Source organism: Equus przewalskii, chromosome 4 (genome assembly GCF_037783145.1).
Source record: "Equus przewalskii isolate Varuska chromosome 4, EquPr2, whole genome shotgun sequence".
Taxonomy (NCBI): Eukaryota; Metazoa; Chordata; class Mammalia; order Perissodactyla; family Equidae; genus Equus; species Equus przewalskii.
This window is the reverse complement of record NC_091834.1, coordinates 5,663,976-5,690,083: the sequence shown is the minus strand read 5'-3', so window position 1 is coordinate 5,690,083 and position 26,108 is coordinate 5,663,976. Positions and strand designations below refer to the sequence as shown.

Here is a 26,108-nt window from a genome sequence, read left to right as displayed (position 1 = left end):
TGTAGTAAAATATTTTTATAAAGGTTCCCGGATAACTTATTTCATATAATATTTAAGAGAAAGTTTCAGTAGCAGCAAAATATTACAGATACTTCTTTGGAGATCATTGTAAATAATTTAGCACACGCCAGTTTTAAGTTCTCTTTAGAAAAATTTATGTCAGGTTTGTTTTAGAGCCTGTCATCTATAAGAAATAATTTATACATATTCTTGTTTTAATTGTAGTAAGAAACAGCTAAATTTACCATCTTAACTGTTTTCAGTGTACAGGACAGTGACGTTAGCTGTGTGCACGTCGTTGTGTAACTCAAGGCCAGAAGCTTTTCATCTCACAAAACCAAAACTCTGTACCCGTGAAACAGCGGCTCCCGTCGCCCCTTGCTCTGCCCGCCACCTGTGCCTGTGTGTCCGAGTTGGACGGCTTTGGATCCCTTGTATAAATGGGCTCGTGCAGCACTGTCTTTTTGTGACAGGCTTATTTCGCTTAGCATAGTGTCCTCAGGAGTCATCCATTTTGTAGCGTGTGACAGGATTATCTTCTTTTGTAAGTCTGAATAATCGTCCATTATATTTATACATATTTATTTAAAAGCCATGAAACTAAGTGACTTATGAAACTAAGTGACAGAAAATTGCACATTAATTTTATAATTCTGAGGCCGTGTGCAGTACTTTTTTTCCCCGTAGACTTCTCACTTTTTAATATGTCCTTGATTTTTAGGGAACCAGAAAACTTGTAAGCACAAATGTGTGGTGCATTTTAATTCCTGCAGTCAACAACTTACCATAAAAAATAAGGAGCTGCTGAGACTTGAAGCTCTGTTAACGCCTGTCGTTGTGACTGGGACTCTGGCTCTGCCGTTCTTTGTGACAGTCCTAGAGAGACTTAGAGATCGCTCACCTTTTTCATGCACCTGCTGTTTGAGTGCCTTCTATGGGCCAGGCACAGGGCAGAGGCGACAAGTGGGAGCTGGTTTCCACTTGAAGGAGGGTCGGTGAGGTCAGAATTCAGAACACTCTCCGGGACAATGGAAGGTCGCAGTGGAGAATGTTAAAGGAGCACAGTAAAGCTAATCAGAAGGTAGAAATAGTTATTGATGATGAAATATTCATTTCCTGAATGTTGTGAAAATTTTAAAACCCTGTTAAAAGCATTCAAGGTGATGATTTTGCTGTCTTGAGTCAAGCTAGAAAGAAGTTTCTTTCAGCTTTTAATACAGTAAATACTTTTATAGAGAGACTGTTACATTGCGCTCCCCTGGAAGCATATGGTAAATATTTTACATTCTCCTTTTGAAGAAAGGAAGAAGTTAAGTTTCATTGTTTGCTCAGTGAGCAGAGACAGGGAAATACATAACATGTCTGACCCAGTGCTGTCGCACAGCGCACAGTGTGATGATGGACATGTTCGGTGTCTGTGCTCTCCAGTGTGGTAGCCACGGGCCAACCTTTGAGCACTTGACGTGTGACCAGTGCGACTGAGGATCTGAAATTTTAATTTGATTTAATGTTAGTTAATTTAAATTTAAGTAGTCGCATGTGGCTTAGTGGCTGTGATATTAGACAGAGCAGATATCCAGTCAATATCAGTGGAACCTAGGCTGTGTGGTCACACTCCAAGTCTGTTTCGGACACTTGTTTCTTGCCCAATTTTGTATTCTAAACACATTGATTTCTTCATGCATAAAATGAAAATTTAGGAATGAATTTGAGAAAAGTTTTCATCTTTCAAAAGATACAGTGTTTCAGCTTTTACCTTGTTCTCTATTGTAACTTCTAGTTGCTACGTAATAAAATGTGCCTCCTTTATAATAATTTGTCATTTCTTGGAATATACTTGGTCATATTATTCATTTCTTTAGTCTGATGTTATGCATTTCTTTAAAACGTGAGAATGAGTTTAGACTATCTCATTAGCAAACTCCAAAGCTAAGGTTTAGCTTTCAGTGTTTGAGTCTGTGGGAGAGAAATTAGGACAAAGAGTTGAGATTCATCATAATGGACTCTTTTAACACTTGACCTTAATATAAGAGTTGTCATTGTTCTTTGTTCCGTTTACACAATTACTTAAAATCCCCTTTTCCTTCCTTCAGTGTTTTAAATCAGAAACTAGATAAGCAAGTTTTTTTGTTTTTTCTTTTTAAAGCTGTGAATGTGGGTGAAACTGAATGGGTTTAAGTCAAAAGAAAGCTTAATTGTTCATTACCCAGAGGCCATCACGCAGTTGGGGCCAAGCAAGAAAGACTTGCAAATAAAGTTAATTGTGGTGCTGTGGAAATATGGGATGATGGAAGGGCTGTGCAGTTGGACCTGTAAGTTCGGGGGTGGAGCGGGGGTCTGCACAGTATGGCTGGCTGGCCAGTACAGCCGGCCACCTGTGTTCGTATGGCCTGCGAGGGAAGATGAGCTTTACATTTTTAAATGACTGAAAAAAATGCAAAAGAATATTTTGTGACATGTGAAAGTTATATGAAATTCAGATTTGAGCAGCCATAAATATTTATTGAAGCAGAGTCGCATTCATTTGTTTACATATTGTCTGTGCATTTTTGTGCTGCAACAGAGACCATATTGCTTACAAAGCCGAAAATATTTACTATCTGGCTCTTTGCAGAAAAAGTTTGCCAACGTCTGGTGAGAATGTTACTGAAAAATAGGAGGATGTGACATTGTAAGCTCAGAATAACAGGAGACTCATAACCCAGGCTTGATAACCTAATTAAGTAGGGTATTGAAACATGAAGCGATAAAATGGAAATGCGCTCGTTACGGTGAGTCAACACATGTGCGTATGAAATGAAAGATGATTAAGCTTCTTTCCTCAAAGAACCTAAGTTCTGCCAGAGAACTTGACAACTCAGCGCAGAAATTTTCCCAGGTTTTCTGGCCTTCACTTTCTCCCATTTTTAAGACTCAGGTACTGCTAAAATAATCACGTTCATCCTAACCTTCTGAATGTGCGCACGTTTGCGGTTTGGCACGCGCTGCTCTGCGACACCGCTGGCCTCCCGGGCCTCTGGCGGCCCCTGCCCGCCGGCCTCGCTCTCTTCCTGCGTCACGCAGCCTTTTGCTGTGAGCCCTCAGGGCCCGGAGAGCAGGTTTGGGCTTGGAGAAGCTGTTTGCGGGCCCCTTAGCTGGGCTGACTGGTTACACATTTTTGAACTGTCGTTTGTGCTTGGGCCCCGGCCCAGCGATTTATTCCCTTGCCTCTTCTTGGCATGTCTCTTCTCTTCTCTTTTCCCGTTCTGTGCTTCCGTGCCTTCCGTTTCCTTATCCCTCCCCCATCCTTGTTTATTTGAAGCTTATCGCTTGTCCACGTCCGGGTCAAATCGATAGCTGGGGGCTGTGGGGGCGGTGTTGGAGGAGAACGACAGGCCTAGGCGGGTGTCTGATGTTCCAGGGAGAGAAGGGTGGACGTGTAGAGAGGCGTGGAGTCAGGAGAGGACACGATGGTTCCCAAGTTGATGTGTCTCACATTTCATGTCTGTGGGAAGGTCTTGGGAGAGGAGCCCAGGGAGCTGGGCCGAGTGGGTGCTGTCAGAGGCCCTTTCCTAGACCAGCCGGTTTTCAGGTCTCAGCGTGTGTACGATTCATCCGGGCTGAAACTGCCTCGGCTGCAGCCCTGGGCATCCTGAGTCCAGATGCACGGGGTGCTGGCGGCTGACGGTAGGTGGGTACCAGCGTGGCTGGGGCGACGGCACGCTGTGGAAGGTCTGGATGTCTGTCTGAGCTTCAGCTTTTGTTAGAAGAGCACTATTTTAAGGTTCTTTCTCAGGAGAGTGACCCCGGGAAAGCCACTTCCAAAAGAATTGTTCAGAATGCATGGGAGTGGGGAGAAATTGGAGGTGTTGAGGGGAGCTATGGGGCTTAGAGCAATTAATGCGCATTTATTCAGCCTCGTTCCACAAACGGCTTGAATTGAGACTTCACACTTGGGACAGTAGCGGAAGGAAAAGAAAGAATTTGAAAATGGAAATAAAACTCCTGACACATGGGATAAAGGGGATGAAAAATGAGGGAATACAAAGTAAGTCATGTTAAGTTTTAGAAAATGCAAAGTGATATTACCTGATATTTTGATGAACAAAATTAAAATTAGCTTTACTTCAGGAAAGGAGTGAATTTTACAGGTTACTTTCTTTTAATTTTTGCAATTATCTCCTAAAATCTTGTTCTCAAGTTCTCATTGGTTACAGTTTCCCTGTCTTGTTTAATGGTTTTATTATTCTACTTTTATTGTATGCTACTGCAAACCCTGTTGGAATTGCATGAGATATAAAATAAATGATACACATTTTCTTTAGTTGGTATTTGAAAAAAAAAAAAGAAATGAAGTTGTTGAAAATGAACCCGCTTTCCTAGTACTATTTCCATTTTTGTCTGTTTCCTTCTAGACCATTTGCATACATTGTTTGGTTTTGGATTTTTACCAACTTTATGAGGTATAATTGACGTGCAGTAAACTAACTGCACACATTTGATGGGTTTTTGGTGTATGAATATACCTGTGAAACCATCACCACAATGTTGATCATAGACGTATCCATTACCCCCAAAAGTTTTTTTCTGCCACTTTGTAACTCTTCTGTCCTGTCCCTCCCCGTCCCCTTCCCAGGCTATGAGACAACCACGTCTTCTATCGTGTGGATGTTTGTCTTTTCTAAAACTTAGATAAATGGAGCTGTACAGCTCATACTTTGTTGTGTCTGGCTTCTTTTCACTCAGCATAATTGTTTTGAGATTTATCCGTCTTGTTGAGTGTATCAGTATTCCATTCCTTTTTATTGCTGGGTATGGGTATGTCACAGTTGGTTTATATTTGTTGCTGATGGACATTTATTTCTAGTTTTGGCTTTTGTAAAGAAGCTGTGTGAATGTTTGTGGGTGGGTCTTCGTATGGACTTAGGCTTTCTTTTCTCTTGGGTAAACAGACGTGGGATGACTGGATCATGTCTTTATCCACGGCAGAGATACACTGAAGATGGTGTATCTTTGACTGTAAGAAATGCCAGATGTTTCCCAGAGCGGCTCTGCCGTCTTTTCTTCCTACCAGCTGTGTTTAAGAGTTCCATTTCTTCCACGTCCCTGCCCACACTTGGCATGGCCGGTCCTTTTTAATATTTTGACATTATCATAGGTGTGTGGTGGTATCTCCTGGTTTTAATGTGTATTTTCTGGTGACTGATGACGTTGAGCATCTTTCCATGTGCTTATTTCCTGTCCCTAGATTTTCTTTGGTGAAGTGTCTGTTTAAATCTTTTTAACAATTAAAAAAAAAAATTGGGTTATTTATTGTTGAGCTTTGAGTTATTTTTTTTAATTCTTTTTTTTCATTGTGGTAACGTTGGTTTATAACATTGTATAAATTTCAGGTATGCATCATTATGTTTTGATTCCTGTCTAGATTACATCATGTTCATCAACCAAAGACGAATTACCATCCATCCCCACACACACGTGCCTACTCATGCCTTTCGCCTCCTGCCTCCCCTTCCCCTCTGGTAACCACCAGTCCAATCTCTGTCTCTGTGTGTATTTGTTGTTGTTTTTATCTTCTACTAATGACTGAGGTAATTTGGTACTTGACTTTCTCTGAGAGTTCTTTTATATATTCTGGGTACAAGTCCTTTATCAGTTACGTGATGTACAGATTTTGTTTGTTCCATTCTGTGGCTTGTCTTTTTAAAATTTTTATTGAGATCATGTTGGCTTTTAACATTGTGTAAATTTCAGGTGTACATTATTATGTTTCGGTTTCTGTATAGACTGCATTGTGCTCACCACCAATAGTCTGGTTTTTATCTGTCACCATACACGTGTGTACAGCTTGTCTTTTCATTTTCTTAATCTTTTGAAGAACAGAGGTTCTTAATTTTGATGAAGTCTAGTTTACCAAAATTTTCTTTTATGCGCCTGCGTTTGGTATTGATTCTAAGCAATCTTTGCCTAATCCAGTCTCACAAAGATAGTCTTCTTATGTTTTCTTCTAGATGTTTTGTAGTTTTAGCTCTTCTTCCATTTTGAGCTAATTTTTTGTGCTTGAAACATATAAATGAACTTTGTGGATCAGAGTTCTTTTTTTTCTTACAAATGGGTATCCAATTTTTCCAGCACTTTTCATAGAAAACAGCATTCTTTTTCCACTGAATTGCTTTTGCACCTTTGTTGAAAATTAATTGACCATATATCTATGTTCTATTTCTGGACTCGACTCTATTCTGTTGATCTCTTTGTCCTGATGCCACACTGTCTTACTACTGTAGCTTTAATAATAACTCTTGAAGTCAGGTGGTATAAGTCCTGCAAATTTGTTATTTTTCAAAGTTATCTTTTTGTTATTCTAGTTCCTTCATATTTCTCTGAATTTTAGCGTCAGCTTGTCAGTTTCTACCAAAAAGTGCTTATTTTGATTGGGATTGCATTGAATCTATAGGTCTTGGACATCTTTTGTCAGATTTATCCCTAAGTTTTTAATATTTTTGATGCTAGTATTAGTGGTATAAATTTTTTAGTTTCCGTTCTTTACTTTATTATAATTGTAGCTTACGTAGGTGATGCTCACGATTGTGGATTCTGGAATTAGACCCGGGTTTAAATCGCAGCTTTGCCACTTCTTGTGTGGTGTGGGTTGGGTAAAAATCACTCAGTCTCCCTGAACTCCTGTTGTTGGTAAAGTGGAGAACGTGGACGGAATTTCTCGACCTGGGCTGTGGATGTCTGTCGCAGCTGCTCAGCCTGACAGTGAAAAGTGTCTCCAGATGTTGCCAGATGTCCGTGGGCATCGGGGAGAGGGGTGTCAGGATCAGCCCTGAGTGAGAACCATTGCTGGTGCGTCAGCAGATGGCTGTGAGGGTTAACTCGACGTGTGTGGACAGAGCTGAGAGCACTTGTCCGTGGCACGCTGGACTCGAGCCGTGCCGTGTCGTCCGTTCTGCACGTTGTTTTGGCACCTTAAGTTATACTGTTTACTCTGAGCATGAGCTCAGGAAGGGTAGCCTGTGGAAGGACATCACATCATTATGTCTTATTAGAGTCCCGGGAAAGTCTGATAAAGAATAATTGGATGTGGTTGCACTGTCTTTACCCTCGTTTGAGAAAGTGTATCTGATTACACCCCTGCGTGGCAACCAGCAAGACATGAAGAGCTAGAGTGCTCTTAAGGAACTGCACTGTCGGCCACTTTTTTTGTGTCACTTCCTCCTAGCGTGGTTTTACTGTCAAAGGTGGTGGATTTCCAGAGTATTGGTTACAAAAATTAAATGTGTTTCAACAACACAGTAGCTTCGCCTTGCCTGGTAGGCATGTGTATTTCTTTCCTGTTAATCATTGACTTTGTCATCTTTTGAAAGGAGCGTCCTGATTTCATTTTGCGGAATCCTGCAGTCCTGTTTGGGAGTGGTGGTGGAAATGCTGGTGGGCTGGAGAGTGTCCCCTGTCCTCCCCTCGCTGAGAGGCAGGCACCTGATTAGTTTAAACCTGGGGTTTCCTGCCTGGAATCTGAATCCTGTGCCTGATAACTGGAGGTCTGTCCTCCAGGAACAGGTCCAGATGAGGCCGCTGAAGTTACCCGGGTGCCTGCCTCCTAACCTTTCTGCCCGTGCATCGGTAGCCTTGCCTTTGACCTGTGAGCTCACCATCACTTTGTTTCTCTCTTTTTTTTTTTTGAGGAAGATTAGCCCTGAGCTAACATCTGCTGCCAATCCTCCTCTTTTTGCTGAGGAAGACTGGCCCTGAGCTAACATCCATGCCCATCTTCCTCTACTTTATATGTGGGACGCCTACCACAGCATGGCTTGCCAAGCGCTGCCATGTCCGCACCCGGGATCCAAACCAGTGAACCCCGGGCCACCAAAGTGGAATGTGCAAACTTAACTGCTGCACCACGGGGCCGCCCCTCCCCGTCAGTTTCTATCGACTCCCCTTCTCTTTTGTTCTGAGTGGAGTCGGGTGTAACAAACTGATGTTTAACCATTCTTCCAAATGTGCCAAGGGCCCAGAATTGTTTTGAAAACTGGTATGTAAGTACGTACTTTTCATATGAATTATTTTGTCTGGTTTTAACCTTATATTCTGATCATGTCTTTTTCTTTCCAGTGGAGGGCTAATGTGAGTATAAATCTGGTATACAAACAATCGCACTTGACAGCGGCCGTCCCTTTTGAGGGGGTCTTCATGTGTGTGTATTGGATGCTGTGGGCTTCTCTGACACACTGAAGTAATTCTAACACTAATAAGCCAGAGAGTGGGAAATGGTTCACATTCTGCAAAACCTCACATTTCCCGTTTTTAAAAAACGGTTATTCGCTCTTGGGCTAGAAGAGTTTTGGTCCGTTTAGTTGTAGGGTAGCATTTCTGTCTTCAGCCTGAATACTGTGTGGACGTCACAGAAGCCCGTGGTTCCCCTGAGAGGTGCTGATGAAGACTGACGTTTGTTGTTGACATTTGACTGGGTCGTTTTTCTCTCGTCTCGGCTGCAGGTAGCCTTTCTGCATGTTTAGAAGAAGATTCATTAGGACCTGGCTAGTCTTGTTGTGATTGCCTGATGAGTTTTAGGACGAGCGATGGTTGAGGACTTGCACTCTTGGAAAGTGGGTGAAGTTAGGAAGAAGCTGGTAGCTCAATCAAAGACTCCGCCTGTTAATTAAAATAGGCAGATGGCCAGTGCCAGCTTCCAGGGCATCCTTTTCAGTGGCATTTAACGTTTCTCAGGAAATTAAAGCAGAAGCCATTTGTCAGGCTTCATTGACTACTTTATTTAGATTAGAAGTAAATTACTGTGCTTAAAGGATCTTGCTGAAAAAGGTAGATTTAAAGCTTCCATTTTAGGAAGGAGCTCTGTCATTATTAGGAAACAGGTATTTAAAGTGTTAACATTTATGGCCGGCCCAGTGGTGCAGTGGTTAAGTTTGCATGCTCCACTTCGGTGGCCTGGGGTTTGCAGGTTCAGATCCTGGGCAGGGACCTATATACCGCTCATCAAGCCATGCCCTGGTGGCGTCCCACGTGCGAAATATAGGAAGCCTGGCACAGATGTTAGCTCAGGAACAATCTTCCTCAACAAAAAGAGGAAGATTCACAAGAGATGTTAGCTTGGGGCCAATCTTCCTCACCAAAATAAATAAATAAAGTGTTAGTATTTAGTCTGTTAAGATTATATAGTACAGTTGTTGTCTTTTTTTTCTTAAGGGAGATTCGCCCTGAGCTAACATCTGTGCCAGTCTTCCTCTATTTTGTACATGGGTCACAGCCACAGTATGGCCGCTGATGAGTGGCGTAGGTCCACACCTGGGAGCTGAACCCAGGCTGCCAAAGTGGAGCACCCTGAACTCAGCCACTAGGCCACGGGGCTGACCTCAATATATCGCACAGTTTTAACTTTGTTCTTTTAGGTGTAACTTCCTTTACACATTGTTTCTGTTCACAGTGTAAATGTTTATTAGTATTTTTTAACATCCCCCAGAAATTCTTTAATTAACACCAAGCTTTAATTTTTTTAGTTTGGTTTGTCTTTTGATTTGTTTTGTGATGAGGAAATTAGCATCGAGAGTGTAACACGATGTCTGAAAATACCATCTGTCGTACGTTTCTCAGAGGGGATGGTTGTGCTTTGCTCTTTGGTTGGTCACGGCTGTCTGGAAAGCCAAAGATCACCTGGTGATCTCAGTGAAAACCCCTGAGCTGCTGAAAGTTGTGATGAAAAAGGCATGTCCTTTAATCACAGGAAGCCGCCGATGTTTAATCAGCACCTTCGTGGCCGTTTCCTTCATAGTTTATAGCGGATTCGTAGCCACGAATCAGGTTGTGGAAGAATGTCGTCGGGTGGGTTGGGGTTGCTGGGGGTACGTGGACCGTTTTCAGTGAAGTTATGATAAAAGTGCTCTCTATACGTTGTCGCCTGTGTTTGAAATCTTCTTACTCCCTTTTCACCTTGTGTAACCGCAATTCTCAAACACTTTGGTCTCAGGACCCCTTTACACTTAAAAATTATGGAGGGCTCCCAAAGAGCTTTTGTTTATGTGGGTTATACCTGTCAGTACTTACTGTGTTAGAAATTAAACTTCAGTTAAAAATTATTTATAAGTAAGTTTATTATTATTTAAAAATGGTCCCATAAGTAGCCTATTTTTTTTTAATGGAAAATAACTTTTCCAAAACAGAAGAGAAAAGTGGCATTATTTTACCTTTTTGCAAATCTCTCTGGTGTCTGACTTAACAGAAGACAGTTGGGTTCTCATATTTACTTCTTTATTCACCCCATTGTGATATATTGTTTGAGTTGAAGTATATCAAGAAAATGTAGCCTTAATCAGATATGTGGTTAGAAAAGAGCATTTTCAGAGAATTATAGATATTCTTTATTACTACACTAAAACTTGGCAAGTGTTAGAAGGAAAATTGTTAGAAGAAAGGTTGTATTGTGGACTCTGGACCCATCTTGATGGAACTTTTCGTACTCTGTTACATTAAAATCTATTGATTTTCTTGAATTCTGAATGACTTTTTCCCCCATACATCATTTTGTAACATCGTGCATTGGTCATTTGGAAAATAATGGCTTACTGAGTTATGCAGGTCTTCCAAATGTTGGCACGTCATTATACAGTACTCAAAATAACACTCACTAATGTCTCATCGGAAAAGTCTCCAGGGCCAGCCCTGTGGCCGAGTGGTTAAGGTCGTGAGCTCCACTTTGGTTCACAGGTCCGGATCCTGGGTGCCGACATGGCACTGCTCATCAGGCCACGCTGAGGCAGCATCCCACATAGCACAACTAGAAGGACCCACAACTAGAATATACAACTATGTACTGGGGGGCTTTGGGGAGAAGAAGGAAAAAAAGTCATCTCCAGGTATTAAGACCTGCTGTGCTTATGGTGGCAGATAGAAGCTGCACAAAATTCTAATACTCCTTGAAAGCTTGGATTTCATCATTGGCAACACAGACTTTGATCTCTTTTTCTTTAATTGGTAGGCTTGCTTCATTCATTTTATAGAAAACGTCTGCTATATAACCAAGTCTGAATAAGCATGGTTTGTGTATCTGTTCTTTCAAGTAAAAATGGTATTCTGTGAAAAAAGTGGCTAGTTCAGCTCACAACTTACGCTGTTGCCATGATAAGCTTAGTGTTGTTCTAGAAGTGTCAGTGCCCTTGGACCTAAAAAAAACAAAACACGCACAATAGAAAGAGGCAAAGCTTTTTATTTTCAGATGATATACTCTACTTGCAAAATCCAGGACTCTTGAAAATTATTATAAAGAAGAGTTAAAGAAAGTGAACTGTTTCAAACAGAAAAGAATCAATAATTGAAAAATATTTCAGCAGTAACCTATTGGATATATAATAATAAAAAACACCCTATTTAAATAGGATCCAAGATAATTTCTCTTTTGTAATTGAGGACATTTAAGCAGATAAATAATTTGGGCAAGTTACTTAATTAGAATATGAGTCTTTAAGGTTACTGCTTTTAGCTTGAGACTCTTAAGTGAGACAGATTATTTAATAAATCTTGTAACAGTTTTTACCAAGTTTATTTCAAAAATGAAGTTTCAAGTAACCTTTTGTTTTGGCCTCGTAATAATTTCAGATTAGTGCTTTGTTTATCTTAAAATAAAACATTTTATTTTCAGGTTTTGATTATAGGAATTACCTTGAAAAGTATTTTCTTTTTTTTTTTTCCCCTAAGATTGGCACTTGGGCTAACAACTGTTGCCAATCTTCCTTTTTTTTTCTTTCAAAGACTGGCCCCTGGGCTAACAACTGTTGCCAGTCGGTTTTTTTTCTGCTTTATCTCCCCAAATACCCCCTGTACACAGTTGTATATCTTAGTTGCGCATCCTTCTAGTTGTGGGATGTGGGACGCTGCCTCAGCGTGGCCTGACTAGCGGTGCCATGTCCGCGCCCAGGATCCAAACCCTGGGCCGCCGCAGCATAGCGTGCGAACTTAACCACTCGGTCACGGAGCCGGACCCAAAAAGTATTTTCTTAAATTCTGTTTTAAAGTTTTTTTAATTGAGAAATTTGAAACTTAGAAATTGAAGTAATAGCATATTAAATCTCAGAGATCTGTCACTTAACTATAATAATTATTAAAAATTTTCCTCCATTCCTTGTATCTTTTTTTTTTTTTTTGCAAAGGAAGATTTGCCATGAGCTAACATCTGTGCCATCTTCCTCTATTTTGTCTGTGAGTTGCAGCCACAGCATGGCTGCTAACAAGTGGTGTAGGTCTGTGCCTGGGAACTGAACCCAGGCTGCCGAAGCAGAGTGTGCCGAACTTGACCACCAGACTATGGGGCAGGCCCTGTATCTATTTTTTTAAAGCAGATACGTGGCATTTCACCCCTGCATACTTCTGGGTGCACCGCTGTCTTAGCTCAGGCTGCCATCACAAAATGCCATAGAGTGAGCGGCTTAAAGGACAGAAGTTTGTTTTCTCCCAGTGCTGAAGGCTAGCAGTCTGAGAGCAGGGTGCCAGCATGGTCAGCCTGTCAGGGGGAGCCTCCTCCTGGCTTGCAGGCTGGGTGGCCTCCTTCCTGCTGAGTCTTTCCTGGAGAATGAGAGATTAGTCTTCTGACCTCTCTTCTTGTGAGGGCGCTAATCCCATTGTGAGGGCCCTACCCTCCTGACCTCAGCTAGATCTAATTGTCTTTCAAAGCCCCATCTCCAGTCACCGTCACACTGGGGTCTGGGCTTCAATATATGAATTTGGGGGGACACAGTTCAGTCCACAGCAATCACTAAAAGATTTGGACATTTTCTTACATAATCACAATGTATTATCATATCTAATAAAACTGACAAAATTCTAAAGTCTGTATTCACGTTTTCACGACTACTTTTTTCTTTTGAGGAAGGTTAGCCCTGAGCTAACTACTGCCAATCCTCCTCTTTTTGCTGAGGAAGACTGGCCCTGAGCTAACATCCATGCCCATGTTCCTCTGCTTTATATGTGGGACACCTGCCACAGCGTGGCTTGACAAGCCATGCCATGTCCGCACCTGGGATCTGATCTGGCAAACCCTGGTCAGCCGAAGCGGAACGTGTGCACTTAACCACTGCGCCACCGGGCTGGCCCCTCATGATTACTTTTTGCAGTTGATTTGTGAGAACTGGGACCCAAAAATAAGTCCATGTGTTATGTTTGTTTGTTATGCTTTTTAAACCTGGGTAACTGAAAGAATGGTTTTTAAAAGCAGTGCAGCCAGACAGCTGACTAATTTTCTTCAACCAATGGTCATGTAAAAAAACAAAGAAGGAGGGGGAGGGGCTGGCCCGGTGGCGCAGTGGTTAAGTTTGCACGTTCTCCTTCAGAGGCCCAGGGTTCACTGGTTTGGATCCCAGGTGTGGACCTACACAACGCTTATCAAGCCATGCTGTGGCAGGCGTCCCACATATAAACTAGAGGGAGATGGGCACGGATGTTAGCTCAGGGCCAGTCTTCCTCAGCAAAAAGAGGAAAATTGGCGGATGTTAGCTCAGGGCTAAAAAAAAAAGAAAAAAAGGGAGAGAGGAGGGACTGCTTTAGAGTAAAAGATATTTAAAATGCAAAATAAACAAATGTAATATGTGGACCTTTTTTTTGGTGCTGATTCTAACAAAAGTGTAAAAAGATGGCAATATCTTAAGTTCTGTGACTCTAGTTTTCTGGAAAACCGGTGCATATCAACTTTAGAGTTGTGAAGAAAAAAAGAATAACATTCTGAAAGTATTTTAATTACATAAAGATTTTATACTTCTCACAAATTATAGTGGTATTTTAGTTTTAAAACAGTCCCAACTCGCTAATGAAAATTTTATGTGAGGATATTGTTAAAAGTCAAGATATTATTAACTCATGATATAGCTTTAAAACTTCTCCAAGGCTGAATCCATCAGAGTAGTTTAGTAAAATTTCATGAAGAGAATTACTGATATTTTTGACTGTATTTTACATTAACTGTGGTGAATATTTGATGTGAAATGACATTATTCAAATATGAATTTAACCAGTAGGTGGCAACAAATCAATATCTGAATTTATTTTAAAGAAAATTTCAGGGAAAATAGTGTAAGTCATAAACAAGGTATATTTGATTTTTTTCCCCATAAGTAAACATTTTGTGCTTGTATCCTTAGTTTATGTCTTTTTTAATTTGAAAATTTGGAATAGATTTTATTTTTATATGATAATGCATAGTTCATGTTAAAGCTGTGATTGACTTTTGATAGATAGATGGTTAATTTGTAGTTGTATTTAAAAACTGAGTGATAACAGTTATTTGGTTTATTGCCTGGTGGGTACAAATAATCATGATTTGGGGAATTAATTTTTGCCTTGGTTTATTAGAAGTTCAATAATCATCTGATTAATAGGTAGTGTTATTTAACTTAATAAAAATAAGATTACAGTTAAAAAAAAAAACCCAGAAACTTTGTAGCAGTGTGTCATAGAAAAAATTGGGAACAATCACTGTTTATCACAGTGGGGGTATATTCATATGTTGTACTCTTATAAATGCGTTTGATCCATTGGTATTTATATCAACTATACAGTATTGCATCAGAAAGTTTGATAAATGATACAAAAGTGTAGTATCGTTTGTAGAAGTTTTCCAGCCCCACATGTTGTTGATGGTTGTGTGTGTGTGTTCTCTTCCCTCTCTTGCTCTGTCTCGTGAAACTCTGTGAAAATGCGCTGTCGGGTTACTCCAGAAAGTGCTGCCCCTGCGCAGCAGGAGAGATGAGGACTCAGAGTTTGTTTTCAGCGTTAATTTAGCTGCTTTTTTGCAGTATTAGTAGTTGTTAATTTGGAAGAGTGAGAATAAGAGCGTTTGTTATAATATTTTGTTCTTTTCTGTATGTTTTGAATTAAAAAAAGACAAAATGGAACATAAATAATCCTGAGCAGAGCGGTCACTGATTACACAGTGTTAATTGTCACTTCAAATTTGAAAATTTCAAAGGCCTATATACATTTTGGATTTGTTCATATGTACAAATTAGATGTCACTATTTAATACTTGACATAGTAAACATTTTTGTGTGTCTTCTACACTCAAGTAGTATTTCTAATGTAAGTTTTTTTTTAATGGTTTTTTTTTAAAGATCTTATTTTTTCTTCTTCTCCCCAAAGACCCCCAGTACATAGTTGCATATTTTAGTTGTGGGTCCTTCTAGTTGTGGCATGTGGGACGCCGCCTCAGCATGGCCTGACGAGCAGTGCCATGTCTGCGCCCAGGATCTGAACCGGTGAAACCCTGGGCCGCTGAACCAGAGCGCAGACTTAACCACTCGGCCATGGGGCCAGCCCCTCTAATGTAAATTTAATACATTATCACAATTTATGTAGTTCACAATTTTGGGCTTTTGGTGGTTTCTTATTTTTTATTTTATAAATATCTGTTTTGTTTTATATTTATAAAATATATTTTATATTTATAAAATAAAAATGTGGGTATCTCTTGTACGGTTGGTTTTGGGGGAGGAAGAGTAAATTTTTGGGACTAGAAGTCTGTGTTGAGTCTCGCGGTATGAGCGGTGTTGTGGTTCCTCTTGTTTATAGACTGTCTTTAGAGCAAACCAGCGTACAGTTCTGTTGAGCCTGTGTTTGCGCCTCTTTCCTCCTCCCCGCCAACTGCTGCCTTCGTATTTATCTGGTTTCGTTAGGCGGATAAATGCACCTGGCTGTCTGTTTTCCCGTGTCGAGGTGTATTGTGCAGGAACTCGTTTTTCTCGTTCCTTCAGAATAACAGCCTTGTTTCCCTTGCGTGCTCTCTGTGGCCGTGGACTGTTGTCTGCCTCTGGCCTGTGAGCTGCTATTTTCCTTTGGTTTCTTGCTCTTCATTCTGGCATCAGCTTCGATGTTGTGCCGTAGAGAATCCTTCATGACGTCCCCTCTACAGTGCCTCCCAGTCTGTGGTCTTACCAGAACTTTCCGTTGCTTTTTGTGCCCTCTGCTCGGTTCCCTTCCAGACTTCAGCTCCCCGAGGCCCGGGGCTGTGTGTGCTCTTCAAGCCTCTGAAAATGCAGGGCCTACCAGAGCGCTCGAATGTTGTATGCAGTTAGTAAATCATTGAATGAGTGAACTTTGAAGACTTAAGGTTTACGTGTCAGAGCTCATTTTACTTTTTTCTGTTCATCCCTCTTGTCTCTTCTTTCTTTAGGAATGAATTTTCCTCTTCTCCAAAACAAGGGTATACTTTTAGGATCAAGATTTTGTTTTTATGGGTTATTGTTTATGTAAACTCTGACACATCTGAAATTTGTTATAGAATATAGTACGAGGTATGATCCAAAGTAATTGTGTAATACCCATTTATTTTAAACTACGTTTATTGTGTATTGAGTTGTTTCTTACTGTTATTTGGAGTTACTAAGGATTTAAAATTTATATCTGTCTGTGGAAATACTGTTTTAGTGCCTTGATTAATGTCTTTGTTTAAACTAGAAAAATCTAGTTTTAAACTAATATATTCTGAAAACCTGGCAGCATGAATATATAATAACTACCATTTAAATTATTTCATTTTTGTCACACACATGTGAGTTATAGAAAATATTCTGTGTGGTTTCTGCTTGGTATTCCATTTAATTTCTAAATTCCTAGTGTTGTCGTTTTTGTGCTTGGATAGGTTTCGCATTTCTAAGTTAAATGGCGCTCAGTTTGCGTTTTCTCTCTCGATCCATCCCCCTGCGCCCCCTGGCCCACCTGTCCATCCTACGACTTTACTGTTTGCTAAGCCGTTTGAAAGTGTGTTGCAGACGTGTTAACTTCACCCCTGAGGAATTCAGCCTGTCTCCTAGGAACAGAGAAGTTCTTCTGCGATAAAACTCTCAGGAAATTTAACATTGATACAAGAGTGTCATCTATGTGTAGTCCGTGTTTAAATTTCCCACTAGTGAGGTAGACATACATAGATATGTATATTACGCACATCTCTGTGTACGTATATAATTTAAATCCAGGATCACACACTGCGTTTAGTTGTCGCGTCTCTCAGTTCTCCCTAATATAGAATAGTACCTACTTCTGAAACTCTCTCTGGTGAACGACCAGCCTTTTCTTTTATTTCCGTTGTGCTGTGGACCAGTAATTGGTAAAATATAATAAAAATAAATTACTAGAAAAACAAAATGGAAGAAATAAAGACATAAAAATATGGCTCATTTTGAAAATTAAATTATACTATTGAGTTGCTGTTAAAATTTCTGAACTCTGTGATTTGTGGTCATGGATCAGTAACATTTGGAGGACTGTTGGTGACTGTGAATTAAGCAGCACTGGTCTAGAACAGTTCCCTCATTTTTTTTTCTATTTTTTTTAAGATTGGCACCTGGGCTAACAACTGTTGCCAATCTTCTCTTTTTTTTTTCCTGCTTTTTTCTCCCTGAGTCCCCCCCAGTACATAGTTGTATGTATGTATTTTTTAGTTGTGGGTCCTTCTAGTTGTGGCATGTGGGATGCCACCTCATCAGGCCTGATGAGTGGTGCCGTGTTCGCGCCCAGGATCCGAGCCAGCGAAACCCCGGGCGTCAGAGCGCGCGAACTTAACCACTCGGGCATGGGGCCGGCCCCCTAATTTTTTTTTTTGTGGTCATGAGAGTTTTAATAAGTCCAGCCCAGCTGTTTTATAGATGTGTCTCTCAGTTTCAATTTGCCTGATTGTTTTGTCATGATTAAAATCAGGTTGGGGCTGGCCCTGTGGTGTAGTGGTTCATTTCAGCGCTCTCCACTTTGGCGGCCTGGGGTTTGCAGGTTTGGATCCCGGGCATGGACATACACCACTCATCAAGCCATGCTGTGGTGGCATCCCAGATACAAAACAGAGGAAGATGGCCACAAGATGTTAGCTCGAGGCCACTCTTCCTCAAGCAAAAAGAGGAAGATTAGCAATAGGTGTTAGCTCAGGTCCAATCTTCCTCACCAAAAGAAGAAGAAAAAAAAATCAGGTTAAATACTTTTTTTTTTTAAAGATTTTATTTTTTCTTTTTCTCCCAAAGGCCCCTGGTACATAGTTCTGTATATTTTAGTTGTGGTTCCTTCTAGTTGTGGCATGTGGGATGCTGCCTCAGCATGGCTTTATGAGCGGTGCCATATCCGTGCCCAGGATTCGAATTGGTGAAACCCTGGGCCACTGAAGCAGAGTGCGCGAACTTGGCCACGGGACCAGCCCGGGTTAAATACTTTTGACAGGAATGCAACATGGGTGATGTTGTACCCTTCTCATGCATCACAGATGCACAGATGCATCATTATTGCTGATGGTAATAATCACTTGGTTAAAATGCTGTCTTCTCGGTTTTTTGATTGTAGAGGTTTCTTTCTGCTTTTGGAATTAATAAGATAGTTTGAGACTGTGTGAATATCTATTCTTATATTTACGCAGTGGTTTTAACGTCTCTTGATGTTTCTTGCCTGAATCTATCTTTTGCAACTGTAGGTTGCAAATGGTAATTGTCTAGTTCTGTTATCCTTTTACATTGGTTCCTCGTCGTTCTTTTGAAGCGAAGAGCTTTCCGCGCTCTAACAGAGTTCTTAAGCCGCAGAGCAGAGACTAGCCCGTACCCCCTGTTTCTGCAGGCTGCCTGTCTGCCTGGGGGAGGTGAACGGTGTCAGTATCGGAAGGCGCCCGCTTCCCTTCTGCACCTTTTCCGCTCTTGCTGCCCTTTCGCCCGTTTCCTGGCACTCTTGGTTTGCCCTGAGCCCCCTGCTTCAGAGCCTTACCTGAGTCTGCCGCGGGCCTCAGGCTCCATCTCCCTCAAACTCCTGCTCTCTGTTTTCTCTCTGTCTCACTATCAAAACTGCTTTAGTCCACATTAATGCGTGAGATTTTGTTATTTTCTTAGCTTTTCAGATCCCTTTGTATTTTAAAAAGCGATTTCTTGTAAGGTGAGTGAAAAAATTAGGTGACTAACAGGCGTTGTGACTTGGTGAAATATGTAAAGATTCAGGCGTTGTGGGGGAAAAAAATTCTTGGAGGGGGGGTGATTAAAACCGGGGGTCTGTGGCCCATCCTATAGATTGGTATTGTGCAGACTCACATCTGAGCCCGGACCCTTCGTTTCTCCTGTGTGTTGTTGTTGTTGATGATGTTAAAACCTTTTACTGCTGGGCTGCAGGTTGATTTACAGCCCACTTCGCAGTTTCCTGCCCTGATCTGTTTTGTCTGATGTTGGGGTTTGTGACTGGAATGAGTTGAGGGACAGAGTCATTCGTGTGACTCTGTTGGAAGTCTGGCAATCTCTTTTGGGTATCTTCTAGAAGAAACTCTCGTAAGTTTGAGATTGTTTAGATCAGCTCGTCTGCATTTGGTACCTTGTGTTCTTTCATTCATCCAGCAAGTATCACTGGGCACTGCCAGGCTCCAGGAATACGGTGTGAACACGCAGAAGTGGCCTCCCCCCAGCATCTTGTAACCCAGGTGGGAATCAGATGTGTAGCAGACAGGTACACGTCTCAGATGGAGGCAGAGGGAGGGGCCGAGATTGGGTGCGGTGGCAGGGAGAAGGTCCAGGAACGCCCCTTGGAGGTCAGAGGGTGGGAGAGAGGCACAGAGTCAGGAGATTATGGTGGTGGTTGACCAGCTTTTTCTGTAAAGGACCAGACGGTACTTTCAACTTTTCAGGCCACATCTCTCTCGCAGCTACTTGACCATTGCAGTGCAAGAGCAGCAGTGGACAATATCTGAACGGTGAGCATGATGGTGTTTCAGTCAGACTGTGTTTCTGGACACTGAACTTTGAACTACTAATCATTCTCAGGTCTCATGAAATAGTATTCTTTTGATTTTTCTCCCAACTATTTAAAGATGTAGAAACTGTTTTTAGCTCACCTTGTTTTAATAGAAACAGGTGGTGGGCTGTAGTGTGCTGACTCCTGGAATATGGTGCTAAAATGCCCGTTATCGAGGGTCATTTGCTTGAATTCTTTAAAAACAGAGCCTTTGTATGATGGAGCTGTCGTCGGTCATGCATTATGCTTTCAGTAAGACACAGATTTATAGGTAGGCTTCAAAATTACAGTATTTCTGCACCTCTAGTAATTTTGGAACATTCCGGTAATTTTGGAAGATGAAAGGAGAGGATGTTGGGGATTCTGAGGGTGACTGACTGGTGGCACACGTGCAGAGGAGCTCGCGTGCGTAGAAGGCCCGCGTTCCAGTCGTGATCTCGTCAGTTACTGGCTGTGTAACGTTGGGCATAACGTTGGGCATATTGTTGCACTTTTCTGAGCCTTGTCTGTTTGTGAAGAAGAGAAAGTAAACAACACACTGCTCAGAACTGTTGCAAGTAATAGTATACTGTAAAGCACCATATACAGTGTCAGCATCAGTATCTTAAATTATGCAGCCGTTTCTCACATCTTTACTATGTCATATAGGTGTAAGATGGCGTTATGATTGATTAGACGGGTTCTTGGAGAATTCAGCCGTCATGCAGACATTCAGTGTCTGCTAGCTGCTGGGTGCTGTTCTGGTTTGGGGATAGAGCAGTAAACAAGAAATTGTTCTGTCCTGTGGGTGATGCATACATATGTATTATGATATAATACCTGGTAGTCATCAGTGCTGTAACGAAAATGAAGGCAAGGGGAGGGGTCGGGGTGGGGTGGTGGATGGGGAAGGGACTGCGGAACGCCTCTAAGGAAATGATGCCAGAACAGAGACCTGCTGGATTTGGGGGTGTGGGGAGCTTTCGAGGTGATGGAACACGAAATGTAAAGGCCCCGGGGTGAGGAAGAGTTTACTGTGTTTGAAATCAGAATAAAGACCAGCAAGCGTGGGTTAGATCAAGTGATGCAGAAAGGCAGGGGGCGGCTCTGTAGCACCTAGGGGACCATGGAAGAGAATTTGGATTCTATTTAGAGAAAGATTAACAAGCTACTGGAGGATTTTGAGCAAAGGAGTGAAATAATCTGTGTACGTTTAAAAGTGGTCACTCCCCTTTACCCTTCTTCCTGAACGAGTCAGTCCTAAAGCCGTTAGGTGGGACAGTGTGAGGAGAGGGTGTGGGAGTTGTTGTGGCCCAGAGCGGCATCTGGCCCAAGTGGGAGGGGAGCTGTCGCAGGAGTCCGCCCATGCAGGGTGACACAGGATCTTTCTGACGGTGGCGTGGTGTGGGGGAGCCGAAGGACAGGGCAGAGCAGACTGCACGGGAGGCAGGGCCGGGGCTGTCCCCACCATATAAGGTGGCCTGCCGCGAGGTGTGAGGATTAAATTACCATAACCATCGGTCTTAAATTGTGTCATCTTGGTGACTTTATTGCAGTTATCCAGACCATCCTTGTTTTTAGCATCCTAAGGTGATTAGGCATCAGGTTGGCAACTAACTCTCAGGTGGTTTGGGGAGAGAAGTCCTTTGAAGTGTGCTTTCCTGCAATTTCATTGTTTCAAAACTGAAAAAAAAAAAAAAACAAACAGTGTCACTCTGGCCACTGTATGGGGCATGGATTGTAGAGTGGCAGGAAGGGGCACGTGGAGACCAGGGAGGGGCTGCCGCAGTCTGCCTGCTGGGGGGGGGGTTGGTGACAGTGGCTTGGGCAGGTTCAGTGGAGGGGTGGGAATGGTCAGATCGAGGACTGACTTTGAAGCTGGAGCTGACTGGATTTACTGATCGGGTGTGAGAGAAGAGAAGAGTCAAGAACTGCTTCTGAGTTTCTTAAGGCCTGAGGAACTAAGGAAAGATGGTGCTGTTAGATAATACCATGCATTCATTTTTTAAAAAACAGAGTTTGTCACGAGACCTGGTGTCTAGTCTTAGTTTACCCACTGAGATGGTGTGTGAACTGAGCTTGTGTCTTGACGTTTCTGGCTCTTGGTTGCTTCGCGTGGGCAGCACGGTGTAGAATCTTTACAGCGGGGCCAGCAGGCTCCTTTACCCATGCTGGGTCTTGATTTCAACAGGCGTGGATAGTCTTGCGACACTTTGTTGAAGAGCTGAGAAGTGTGGTTTATGTAATTGTATACCTAGATAGTTTAACACCTATTCTCCAAAAGTATTAATGAATAAGTCACTAACTTCCAAAGAGCTTGTTAGTGGCGAGGTGAAATACTTTGTCTTTGGTCCCGTTTTGTTAAACGTTTTTCTCATTGACTTGGATGAAGGCATAGATCACTTGATTATCAAATTATATATGTAGGGATGTTAAGAGCCCCCTTTTGGGAGGATACAGTTGGGACTCATAGAAGTCTTGCTTGAATGAAACCACCTCTAAGTGGTTGTTACTGATGAGTGGCTGCAGTTAATTCGCAATGTACCTCCTTTAGTATACATGGTTGGACTTTACAACGGGAAGAATAGGTTTATTGACTATTCAGTGGTGGATGCGAAAACTCCACATGGCGCCTGATGGACACACCCAGTAAGTGTCGGGAATTCCTCCCAAGTCAAAGGGGTACCAACCTTGCCTGTTCATACTGCGCAGTCTTTAGCTTTCCAGTTATGAGTTGTTTGGTCACAGTGCTTTTAAGGGAAGACAGTTTGAATCCTCCCCAAAACTTGTTTCTATTGTGCATGCTTGAGTTGGTATTTCTTATCTTGAAGAAAGCTTCCTTAGGTGTCTGTTTCCAGCCAGTTCGCTGGTCTCCACTAAGGGAAAGGTGAGTGGTCTGTCCTCAGATCATCACTGTAGTGTTCATGATGTGGATGTATTTATGTAGTGTTATACATAATGTAGATATATTTCTACTTCTTGGAAATTAATGTACTGTTTCCATTTTGTCCTTAAAATATTCACTGAAAGGCAAGAAACACTGTTCCCTGTGTTCTGTGTTATTATGTAGCATCTTGTACACTTGGGTGCTGAGTCAGTTACATAGTAAGTAACCGAGAAGAAAGAATTTACTGTTCTTAACGTTCTGAACACTGCCAGTATTATAACTTTATTTGCATTGAGAATCAGCCCTTGAAAAAGCAATGCACTGCCTGCAATGTCTCAAGTATGAAATATAGGTAGGTGTTGTTGAGACGTTTCCGTGCAGCTCTGCCTTTGTGGTTTGAAAGTTTGGAACCCAGAGGAAGTCGTTTGCTGGCTGACATTTTCTAATATCGGTGGTGGTAATGCAGACTTGCCGTCTTCCCTGAAGGCTTTGCCTGCGTTTGTTTTTACATTTGTTAAGGAGGCATTTTCCGTAGCATAAAATTTCAGTCTTTATGTAAATGTACATTCTTAGTGTTTCTTTTCATAGATCATTTTACCCAGTGTTTCTCGTCAGCTGCAGCCAGGCTGTGAGCCGCGGGGACCTGAGGGACCACTGCGCTGGGGAGAGCCTTTCTGGCTGAGGTGGAGAGGGATAGACCAGCAAATGAGACGTCTGTGCCAACTTAAAAAAAAAATTTAGCTGAAATTGACACAACATAAAACTAACAATTTTTTTTTTTGAGGAAGATTAGCCCTGAGCTCACGTCTGCTGCCAATCCTCTCTTTTGCTGAGGAAGACTGGCCCTGAGCTAACATCCATGCCCATCTTCCTCTACTTTATATGTGGGATGCTTGCCACAGCATGGCGTGCCAAGCGGTGCCATGGCTGCACCCGGGACCCGAACCGGTGAACCCCGGGCCACCAAATTGGAACGTTTGCACTCAACCGCTGCATCACCGGGCTGGCCCCAAAAAACTAACAATTTTAAAGTGAACAGTCCGTTGGCAATTGGTACATTCACAGTGTTGTGTAGTCACCAGTTCTGTCTAGTTCCACAATGTTTCATCACCCCAAAAAGAAATCCCATACCCACTAAGCACTTGCGCCCCATCGCCCCTCCCCCCAAACCCTGGCTGCCGCCAGTCTGCATTTTTCTCTATGGATTTACCTATTCTGGACATTTTATTTAGTCGAATCAAACAATATGTGACCTTTTGTGTATGGCTGCTTTCATTTCACGTGTTTCTAAGGTTCATTACTTGTAGCGTGAATCAGTACTTTATTCCTTTTTATGGCTGAATAATATTCCGTTATATGTATATGCCACAATTTGTTTATCCATTCATCCGTTGGTGGATGTTTGGGCTGTTTTCACCTTTTGGCTTTGAAGGTGTGTGAATGTGTTAGTTTGTGTGTCAGTTTTCACTTCTCTTAGCTGTGGACCTCAGAGAGGAGCAGCTGGATTGTATTGTAATTCTGTGTGTAACTTTTTTTGAGGAACCCCTGAACTGATTTCCCCAGAGGCCACACCATTTGATACTCCCTCCAGCAATGTGTGAGGGTTTCTCCATGTCTTTGCCAACACCTGTTAGTCTCCTTTTTCTTTCCTTTTTTTGAATTATAGCCATCCTTGTGGGTGTGAAGTGATACTTTATTATAGTTTTTATTTGCATCCTCCTATTGATTACTGGTGTTGAACATCTTTTCACATGCTTGTTGGTCATTTGATATCTTTGGGGAAGTGTGTATTTCAGTCCTTTGCCCAGTTTTTAATCGGATTGTCTTTTTGTTGTTGAGTTGTGGTGTTATATATTCTAGGTACTAGACCCTTACCAGATATGGGATTTGTTAATATTTTCTCTTCTGCAGATTATCTTTCACTTTCTTGATAGTGTCCTTTGATGCAGAAAATTTTTTTTTTTAAAGATTTTATTTTTTTTCCTTTTTCTCCCCAAAGCCCCCCGGTACATAGTTGTATATTCTTCGTTGTGGGTCCTTCTAGTTGTGGCATGTGGGATGCTGCCTCAGCGTGGTTTGATGAGTGGTGCCATGTCCGCACCCAGGATTCGAACTGACGAAACACTGGGCCGCCTGCAGCGGAGCGTGTGAACTTAACCACTCGGCCACGGGGCCAGCCCCTGATGCAGAAAATTTTTAATTGTGATTAAGTCCAGTTGATTTATTTTTTTCTGTTGCACCTGCTTTTGTTTATGTAATTGAAGAATTTGTTGTCAGAGTCATGGTCCTAGGTCTTTTACCCTTTTGCTTTCTTGTAAGAGTTTCATGGTTTTAGCTCTTATATTTAGGTTGTTGATCTATTTTGAGTTCATTCTTGTATATCGTGTGAGGTAGGAGTCGAACTTCAGTGTTTTGGAATGTGGATGTCCAGTTGCCCCAGCACCATTTATTGAAGAGATTGTGCTTTCCCCATTGAGGGGTCTTGGTGTGCAAACTTTTATTTCTGTGTGTATGTGGATGGGGTGGTCTAGAATTCACTTCTCAGGGGGAGCTGTATGTGAAAAGGTATCTTGGGGCCACAGTCTGGCTTTTGGTGGTAAATAGGGATTTGTCACTTGAATGCAAAATTTGCTTTATAAATGTAACTATTTAAATTAAATGCTTAAATTAGTACTGTTTTTATTTTGGCCTTTGAGACTTCTTATAATATCTATTTAGTTTGCCTGTTGCAGTTCAATACTGTGGAAGTAGGCTTACTGGTTGCCTTTTCTGAAAATTTATGGTTTGTTCTCTAATTTATTCTCAAGGTGATTATTAATGTTTTTTTTTAAATGAGAAATACCAAAGAAATAATATTGGTAAATTTGCTTTATGTTTTGTTTAACATAAATATTTTGCATACGCAGCTCCTCTTTTTGCCTCGTCCAAATGATTAAATTGACAAAATTTTTGTGTTAGGGGAATTAAGGTGAGAGGTGCTGAGTGAGATTTGACCGTTAGCTTCCAAGGTCTGTTCTCCAGCCTTGTTAGGGCTGTGGTGTCTCTGATTGTGAGAGAAAGAATGTGTGTGTGCATGTGTTTTTGAAGCATAGATGTTGCTTTACTCTTGGAAATTTACTTGTCTTAAACATAGAATAAAACCAACCTGCAGACAGTACTGCAGCTAGAAAGGATTATAACTGTTTAAAGATTTGATGAACTGGAGTTTTAGAAAAAGAACACTTGATTATTTGGAAAAGAAAGTGGAAAAAAACTTAAGCAGCAGCTTATATTATTTTTCCCCCTCCTGGATTAAACTTAAGAGAGGATGTTGAAAATAAAAACAAAAGCTTGTTCAAGTTAATCGTTAATATGTTTCTTAACTAAATTTTCAAGAATGTAGAAAGAGACAGAGAGGAAGGTAATTTTAAGCCTTAAGTGTTGCTAATGAATGTTAAAAAAGTTCATGAAACCGTAAACACCTGGAGGCTGTTGTCCTTACACCCCTGTGTTCTGAGTGACCAGTGTTTAATAGTAGATAATTCTA

General features: G+C 41.6%; 1 protein-coding gene across 37 annotated transcripts in view; it reads left to right on the top strand.

Annotated features, from left to right (window-relative positions):
* Positions 1-26,108, top strand: part of SRPK2 (SRSF protein kinase 2) — a 228,861-nt gene that overhangs the window by 28,556 nt on the left and 174,197 nt on the right. Inside the window, exon 1 of one of the 37 annotated variants that reach the window (XM_070617118.1) lies at positions 18,506-18,873. The exons of the other annotated variants lie outside the window; for them this stretch is intronic. The gene's annotated coding sequence lies outside the window, so the exon portion shown is untranslated. Of the gene's footprint in view, positions 1-18,505; positions 18,874-26,108 lie in introns of those variants that run through there. 37 annotated transcript variants of the gene reach the window in all.